Source organism: Mizuhopecten yessoensis, unplaced genomic scaffold (genome assembly GCF_002113885.1).
Source record: "Mizuhopecten yessoensis strain PY_sf001 unplaced genomic scaffold, ASM211388v2 scaffold7065, whole genome shotgun sequence".
Taxonomy (NCBI): Eukaryota; Metazoa; Mollusca; class Bivalvia; order Pectinida; family Pectinidae; genus Mizuhopecten; species Mizuhopecten yessoensis.
The window spans coordinates 206,449-216,246 of NW_018406863.1; positions in this window are offsets into that span (position 1 = coordinate 206,449).

Genomic DNA, 9,798 nt, shown 5'->3' on the forward strand with positions numbered 1-9,798 from the left:
CACTCCACCCCACCCCCACCCACTCCCCCCTTTCACTGCCCAACTCCCTTAATTTGGACCTACATGTGTGTATGTCTCTCAGATCTAACAATATCCTCCTTCACTGAAACTTAAAATGGCTAAAGGTTCGCTAGGTAAACATTACACTAAGTTGAAAAGGACATTTCTAACCATTTTTTTTTTCATTTTTCTTTATTTATTCTCACAGAAGAATTCCAGTCATGAGAAGTCTATTACTTTGTTGATCCATTATCTGATCGTCTTCGGTCGATGCCGGTGATCCGTCGGTTGTGACCAAATATATGCATAATTTATTTTTTTACCGTCTGCTTTACAAAACAAAACATGTGTACACACCGAATCCGATGTCTCCATGAAATAGGGAAAACATGTACGAACATATTGTTGGAAAATTACAATAATTATTGATAAAGTACATTTCTCTTCAATTATGAATAATAATCAAACTTAAATGCCACCTGAAACCTTAAGCGTGTGTTTTTGAACTACGTTACATGCAGCAACAATTTTAAACGGTTTGTGTTGCCGCATTCGTAGTCAAGATGCATGTCCCCAACAGGTAAAATATTTGCGACATGCATGTACGATCGTATTAGTTAAATTTACAGCACACTGGTACCGTAGGCCTATATGCTGCGATTAATCAAGCATTACCAGTTGTTAGTGACTGACTGGTGATTTCATGGCTAGCTACAACATCATCGTGAAAATTGTGTGTATCATTTGGGATAATAACCAAGTTTAGATAAAAAAAAAAAAACTTAGCTAGTTTTTGTCGGAAACTTTCAGAATCTCTATGAAATGCAGTAATATCGATTATTTGTACAGGAGGTGTAACGATTCACCGATGCATCGTGGCTCTCGCCGATAATATCGCGATACTTTAAAAAAAGTTATACATGTATACGGCCAGTTAGACTGGCGACCATTTATCGGCAAAGTACTTGCGGCAATAAACTGGTAAAATTTCGCGTAATAATTCCAGAGTGTTTGACTTATTTTACCATCACAACCATTCGTAATTCAAAGCTACATTACACGGTAAAATACGAAAAAATACCAAGTTTAGTAGGCCAAAATTTCAGATTTCTCCGACGATTTGAACTGATAAGTACAGCGATGGGGAAAATATGTCACACCTCTATTTTTTACTAAAATATACACAGAAAACAATTATGGATGTTCTACATGCGACTGATAAGATAATAAGATATACATTAATAGGTATCAGGTATACAAACATGAATACCAAGATTACATAACCTGATGTAACATATGGAAAGAGGTTATCGTTGATATCGTCCTGTAGTTGAGTTGTTAAGACGTCCCCTACGACGTTCCAACATATTTTAGTTCAAATATCTATTATGCAATATATTAAAGGGTCTGACAGACACATTTCTCTCTCTGTTGTACTTGTACTTTACACGATTCGGAAAACTTCAGACTTAGTTTATCAATGGTTGATGTTAGGCCGTTTCATGGATACGTGTATGATTGGAACTGATATACATTATAGCCATACATTTAGAATAAATACGTATTCATACCTGTATGAACGAAAATTGGCTATATACATATTTCGCATGTAACCTCTTTCAACCGATTTGCATTAACTCTGACATAAATGGTGAAATAATCCTCACCATTTTATCATATGACAAAAATCTAAAAATATGTGTTTAGGAAAGACATTACCGATTAGGAAAGGTAGCCAGTTTTCATGCACTTAACCTGCTGGAAATAAACCTTGTTTGCATTAATTGAAGAAAAAACTAAACAAAAAGTAAAAAAACTAAGAGTATATCAAATTAAGTGTCAACAAAACCATATTTCGAACTAAATAATTAGGGCAAAATAGGTACAAAGTAAAGCTGTACATTAGACCGTTGGAAAAGTACAAGGAGAACCCGACCTAGTGGTCCGGAAGAGTTGCCGTCTTTTGCGTCATCGACGACAAACGTCATGTTTTGGGTCTTTTTCAAGTAATGTCACGTACTCACATCGAGAATTCGAGTTGTGACAAAAACACTACACAGCACACTAATGAACATAATCCAAAGCATCGAACTTCATATCACACAACGAAATAACATGTGTCCATGTGAGATCCTGATAGCCACTATAAAACCTGTTATATGCTGAATCGATTGCGACATGTAAACATCGTATAACAGGAAGCAACTATCAAGAAAGGGAAAGTTGACGGTTGGAAACTTGAAATCGTCCCGTTTATCGTACAGCTGAGTAGTAAGCCGTCCCTGTTGGTCTTGTTGTAAGTGAAGATCAAGTGAAAACGGGTGAAGTAGAAAAGTATGTGTGGCCTTGATATAAAGCTCAGGACGGCACGCAATCGATGAAAAATTCAACACTAGATATATCCTATATTTTACTAATAAATGTCAAAAAGAACTAGTAAAACTAGATAAGTAGATATGCCTGCCTTTCCATCCAAACAAAACACCTCCAGACTAGTAGACTGTTCTGCATCTTCACTTAAACACATAAAAAACTACTAAATAGTAGATTTTCTTCCCTCTACATGTCATTTGATTGTTTTAATGATTCATTTTACCATAGTTTTTTAAGTATCCCGTCTGGGGCCCCAAAGTGCTAAAGGTACACATGTATATCTGAATAATTAGCATTGAACAATTACTACCAGCAATAGCCCGTGCTAATCAAAGAGTACAAATATGTGTAGATTTTATCTTACATCCAAAATGTTTATAATATCGTGAATGAAACACAATTAACGAGTTTATGAACGATATAGAATGTCTAAATGCTGGTTATTTATTTGTTTCAGCGCGCGGATGACTAAGCTGTCATGTGAAACTTCGTGTGAAATGTCAAATGTCAACAGATCGAACGAGTGATTTAAAATGCATCAATTGTAATGTTCTATCATTAAAGGAAGCACATACAACAGAGGTGTTGTGAGTAACAGATGTATCGTAAAACACGAAATGAACAATGGTATTGTCCGTGTACACGAGTGGCACAGTTTAGGTTAGGGTTCGGAAAAATATCTATGGACCGAATCCGAAGTCAGCAACTGTTTTATCACAAGCTTTATGATGCAGTGCTATTATCATTTTTTCAATATAGATGTGATGGACTCTACTAGTGGAATTTTATTCCCTCTCACTGTGTCAAATATCACTTTTGATATATGTCACAGTGTGATCAATTCAGTGTTATCAAACTAATTGAATCAATACCTCATATGCAAAAAAATGAGTACAGTCGATTACATTATACATGGGGATTGGTCAACAACCAATTTACTACTGTTGTTATTTTTCCCTATCAAAAAAAGAAAGTAAAACATTCTAAGAGGCATTTCCGGTATAGAAACAACTGTATAGAGCTATAACTGGTGTATTTATTTCAATCGCAACTGATAAAAGAATGCTTTATAGAACTCGCTGAAATCATTTTGATTGTGTACGAGAGATGCGTTGTGAAAACGAGTTATCTTTCTTTCATAGCTCACGGTCATGATGAATATTAGTAAAAATGGGTTGTCTTTCCTTGTTCAGGTAATTTACAAATGGATTTCAATATCAAACCAACAAAATGTATATTAAAATCCTAATTTATCAAAACATATAGTTGCAACATCAATCATCAATTATATATTTGTATAGGCTAACTGAAGGGCCTGTTCATGTTTAATAAACTTGTAAACTGGCATTATGATAAAACATATTTCATAACACTTACCTAAAGATTAAAAGGATTTCAATGCAATTTAACTAGCTAATAACGATCTGTATCTCCTATCAACAAAAACCTTTGAACCTGTACCAGGCCTAGAATTGATTTTACTAATGGAATCCGTACGTCTAAAACCTGAATATATATGTTTTACATCATCAATAGGCAGCTAGGATGTGTCAACATTGATTATACCCATATTCAACAAACTACACTAAGAAAACATTAGTTAAAACACCTTTTTAAAAAATGGTCTTCAAGTTAATGCCATTTATGCACAGAGGTCTTTATCATTTTCAAGTAAATCAGGTGTAATTTACTCACACGTATTGCCGTGACTGTTTGTTTTTGTTAGTCAGATTCGTCATTGCTTTCATGTACATGTAAAGTACTCCTGTAAAGATATTATAGGAGTTACCTCGCTTCGTAAATGACTTTCCATTTCGTTTGGCCCATGCAATTCGTCATATTGCCATCCAGCGTTCAAGTATTAAAACCCCTGAAGCCAAGCAGAACCTAACGCAAAAAAGACCCGACCCGAACATTGCTTATAAGTAGCATGATGCCGTTTTTCAACCGTCCTTTTATTGTATACTGTGACTTTTAAACCTTTCTGAAGGTATCATGTGACTGTTAAAAGATCAACTAGCATTAACCGCGAGTAAATATATCAAATATCAATGTGACCGCATAACAATTTACAGTTTAAGTAACATTAAGAATCTGGAATGATTTTTTAACATCTTAAAGTCGAATATCATGTCTCGTATCGTCATCGAAGCGTAATAAAAATACATCTTCTGTCGGTCGTTGTCACCAATTCTGATTGTACAGGTAAAACAAATGTACCAAACAAAAGCGTTTTCGACGCATTGATACTGAAACATGCACGTTAAGATCAAAGCTATGTAACAAAGAATACAATATACAGTCCCCGCCTCTTAGAATACAGACTTACAGGGTGTCGGATGCATTTGCTAAAGTAAATAGTCCTTATTCATTATGCTGCCGTGGAAACAAACAACCAAAGAGTAAAAGATAGTCTTAGATTCAGATTGTTTTATTCCTTGTGTAAGACACATCCGAGAGTAGACATACAATGGCATACAAATAATGCAGTTTATTACAAAAAATACAATGGTTCATGTATACAATTATAGTCAAATACAATATGATACATAATAGACATGATTAGCCCTTCCTCTATACAGCAGGTGCATAATTATGTTAATGATCAAATACATCATTTTAGATTAAGCTTTTGTGTTTTGACGCATATATATATAATAACACTAAATGGTGTTAAGTTTGATAAAATAACGAATTAAAATTTTAAACTTAAGTACCTGGGCATATACCCGATATAGCACGTTTGAAAATAACTAAAATATACATTAAATTAATCAATTAGGCCAGGATATTAAGTCAGGTTCACATTAAATCATTCATTACAAACAACATACTGGTTTATTGATAATGAAAAACTTGTTTTAGCTACATGTAACATTGAATACTTTGTCACTCTTAATGTCTGCCGTTATAATAACCTTTTCTTACAATTTTATGTTTCATTTGTTATAATATGTCGTTACAAAAAACAAAACAAAATCGAAAGTACTAAGAAGGAATGAAGGAAACACTTATTAAAAAGAAATTAGTGTATCAATACAAAATCGCCAAACCAAGTTAACGTTACAGCACCATATAGGCTATTTCGGATCCATCAGTACAGTACTAAACATAAACAGGTTGAAAACTCACATCTAATTTGTACCCAAATATAATAATTATATACAACATTTGATATAGCGGCATATCTAGCTAGACTAAGCCACTCGAAAAGCGCTTTACAGTACATAGATATACAATTAATATAATCAATACAATTAGCATTACATTAACCAATAAAATTTTGAAGAATTCGTAGGAGCTGCATCATCATCAGGCGCTACCTACTAGTCCTATGCCACCTGGCTAATATCTCCCTATGTGTGTATGCCTGCGTGTGTACGGGAGATATATTTAGATAATAGCAAACGGGGAAAGTTGTCCTACAGCTTTAAAAGGGTTATAAATTTACATCTTTTGGATCCAATAGATAATATATTCTTAAACTAGTACTTTATGTAAACCGTACCTTAATAATTTCCAGCTTAAAGGCTACCACCAACCTTCGGGACTGCCAGTCCACCAGCAGTGTCAACGACCGTGTGACCTTACGAAACGATTAATTGTGGCAGCTTTTTTGAATTGACAGCAATCTTTTTTCGGCTATATAACATTTTCTTTCTGATATTAGGCTTATCTATACAAAACATGTTATAGTTTACAATAAGGTTAAGATAACATCCAATACTGCATACAACTACTGTACACGCATTTTGTTGATCACTTTAACTGGAATCATTTTCTGCTAAAGCTGGATTTTGTTGATTTTTTACCAAAACTGCACGGAACCTATCGGGGGTCTTACATATAATACATTTCGTACTAGAACTTGCTTTTATCGAAATTAATTCAGTTTTTGCTATTTCTTCTGTGCCGCTATTTGTCCATATTATGAAAATGGCGATAGTACCACGGACAGACACCCGGGACATGTTTGTTACAAAGTGTCACCCAGGTATGCCAAGGGCCGTCTGGAGGGTCCTCAGTTGTACTTGGGGCGTGTTGTGTCCGAGACGGCCCTTAAGGTGTAAGGGCCGGACATACGGGTCCGTCGACTTCTAGAGGTGTCTAGAACTCTCCTATCTCGTAATAATAAAACGCTTGACTGCCATAGATAACAGCTACAGCCGATACATTGAAGTTCAAGTGAAAGTTTTCTACACCAAATTGCAATTCCTTGACTAGCTTTGGTCGCCCCAATGTCTGATCCCGTATGCCGGAGTGTTTATAGAAAAGGCGCCGGAATATTACACCGATTGAAATGTTTGGACGTAAAAGCCAGCCACGGACGAGCGTTGTTGTAGCGTATGGATGCGCGACATTGCCTGGCCAGGTATTTTAAGGTCATAGTAAAGTAGACGTGTTAAACGTATACACGGTTCCTCCTCAAGTCAGAACGATATGTGACGTAAAGTCGCTTATTATAGGATCATTTATCCTTTTCTTAGCAACACATGCGATGATTGGCATTTACGTACCTTCGCACGGAGATCAGCCATGTTTTAGTTTCAAACAAAACATCAATACGACAGTGGAGAGTGTCTGATATACATACATTTGTATTATCTAAGTTTTGGTATTATTTATTTCAGTATAACTGGTGAGTTAGATACTAGAAAGTCAGGTGTCAGTAAAATCGGTGAGTTCACTAACTGCGAATTAAGTTTCAGTGTATACGTAACCGGGGACTTTAATTACTATAAATTAATTTCAGTTGAGCTTGTGATTTTAGTACTATAAATAAGGTTTAAACGTAACTGGTAAGCTAAGTAATTTTAAATTTGGTTTCAGTGTAACTGGTATGTTAAATTACTTTAAATTCGGTTTCAGTGTAACTGGTGAGTTTAGTTACTAGAAATATGGTTTTAGTGTAACTGGTGAGTTAAGTACTATAAATTAGATTTCAGTGTAACTGGTGAGTTTAGTTACTTTACATTAGATTTCAGTGTAACTGGTGAGTTTAGTACCTTTACATTAGATTTCAATGTAACTGGGGAGTTAAGTAATATAAATTAGATTTTAGTGTAACTTGTGAGTTTCGAGTAACAGTAACCTAAGTTTCAGTGTGACTGGTGAGTTTCGAGTTACAGTAAATAAAGTTTCGGTGAAACTGGTGAGTTTCGAGTAACATTACCTAAAGGTTCGGTGTAACTGGTGAGTTCCGAGTAACAGTAACCTAAGTTTCAGTGTGACTGGTGAGTTTCGAGTTACAGTAAATAACGTTTCAGTGTAACTGGTGAGTTTCGAGTAACAGTAAATATCGTTTCAGTGTAACTGGTGATTTTCGAGAAACAGTAAATAAAGTTTCGGTGAAACTGGTGAGTTTCGAGTAACATTACCTAAAGGTTCGGTGTAACTGGTGATTTCCGAGTAACATTAACTTAAGTTTCAGTGTGACTGGTGAGTTTCGAGTAACAGTAACCTAAGTTTCAGTGTAACTGGTGAGTTTCGAGTAACAGTAACCTAAGTTTCAGTGTGACTGGTGAGTTTCGAGTAACAGTAAATAACGTTTCAGTGTAACTGGTGAGTTTCGAGTAACAGTAAATAAAGTTTCAGTATAACTGGTGAGTTTCGAGTAACAGTTTCTGAAGTCTCAGCGTAAATGGCTAGTTTCGAGAAACAGTAAATAAAGTTTCAGTGTAACTGTTGGGTTTCGAGTAACAGTTACTTAAGTTTCAGTGTAACTATTGAGTTTCGAGTAACAGTAACGTAAGTCTCAGTGTAACTGGTGAGTTTCGAGTAACAGTAAATACAGTTTCAGTGTAACCAGTGATTTTCGAGTAACAGTAAATACGGTTTCAGTGTAACTGGTGAGTTTCGAGTAACAGTAACTAAGGTTTCAGTGTAACTGGTGAGTTTCAAGTAACAGTTACTAAAGTTTCAGTGTAACTATTGAGTTTCGAGTGACAGTAACGTAAGTTTCAGTGTAACTGGTGATTTTCGAGTAACAGTAAATACGGTTTCAGTGTAACTGGTGAGTTTCGATTAACAGTAATTAAAGTTTCAGCGTAAATGGCTAGTTTCGAGTAACAGTAAATAAAGTATCAGTGTAACTGATAATTTTCGAGTAACAGTAAATAAAGTTTCGGTGTAACTGATGAGTTTCGAGTAACAGTTACTAAAGTTTCAGTGTAACTCGTGATTTTCGAGTAACAGTAAACAAAGTTTCCGTGTAACTGGTGAGTTTCGAGTAACAGTACCTAAAGCTCCAGTTTGACTTGTGAGTTTCGAGTAACAGTATCTAAAGTTTTGGTGTAACTGATGAGTTTCGAGTAACAGTAAATAACGTTTCAGTGTAACTGGTGAGTTTCGAGTATCAGTAAATAAAGTTTCAGCGTAAATGGCTAGTTTCGAGTAACAGTAAATAAAGTGTCAGTGTAACTGTTGGGTTTCGAGTAACAGTAACGAAAGTTTCAGTGTAACTGGTGAGTTTCGAGTAACAGTAATTAAAGTTTCAGCGTAAATGGCTAGTTTCGAGCAACAGTAACTACAGTTTCCGTATAACTGGTGAGTTTTGAGTAACAGTAACTACAGTGTCAGTGTAACTGGTGAGTTTTGAGTAACAGTAACTACAGTGTCAGTGTAACTAGTGAGTTTCGAGTAACAGTAAATAAAGTTTCATGTAACTGGCGAGTTTCGAGTAACAGTACCTAAAGTTTTGCTGTAACTGGTGAGTTTCGAGTAACAGTAAATAAAGTTTCGTTGTAACTGATGAGTTACGAGTAACAGTTAATAAAGTTTTGGTAAACCTATTGAATTAAAATGTTGTACATTCAGTTTGCCTTAAAGGTGATGTTACATTGTACAGTAAAAAAAGCGTTTGTGATAGATGGTTAGTTAAATGAAATAAAATCATGAATCTTAGACAGTTGTTTGAGCCCGGGGCCAGCGCTCCGTACTAATATCATATCCTTTATATCTTTAAAAAAATCTACGTCATTTAAAGGCTTACATACATTAATCAACTATGGCGTTTAAAGGGAATATTTACTCAATATCCAAAATGTTGTCAATGTTATTCCCACACTATTGAAAAGTTGTATTACTATTTTATTTTATAAATCGACTCTTTTTTGTCAACAAGACAGCATATAGAATACTCCTTCTTTAGACGGAATTTTGTTGATTTTTTATCATTTTTGATATTTCCTGGAACTTTCGTATTTCTGGATATTACTTTACGTTCTGTTCTTTTAAGTTTTAAAATAATGATCTGACATTTAATAAGAAGTAGACTTGCCCTAGAGAGGGATTCTCACTATCATGAAACCGTCTTTGGATGATTTGATCATATAACCACTTTACTTTATGCTAGTTTTTAAACATAATAGTTCAATGACAAGCCAAAATGTCATTGAATCCAGTAAAATTTGCCATGAAGTTTGT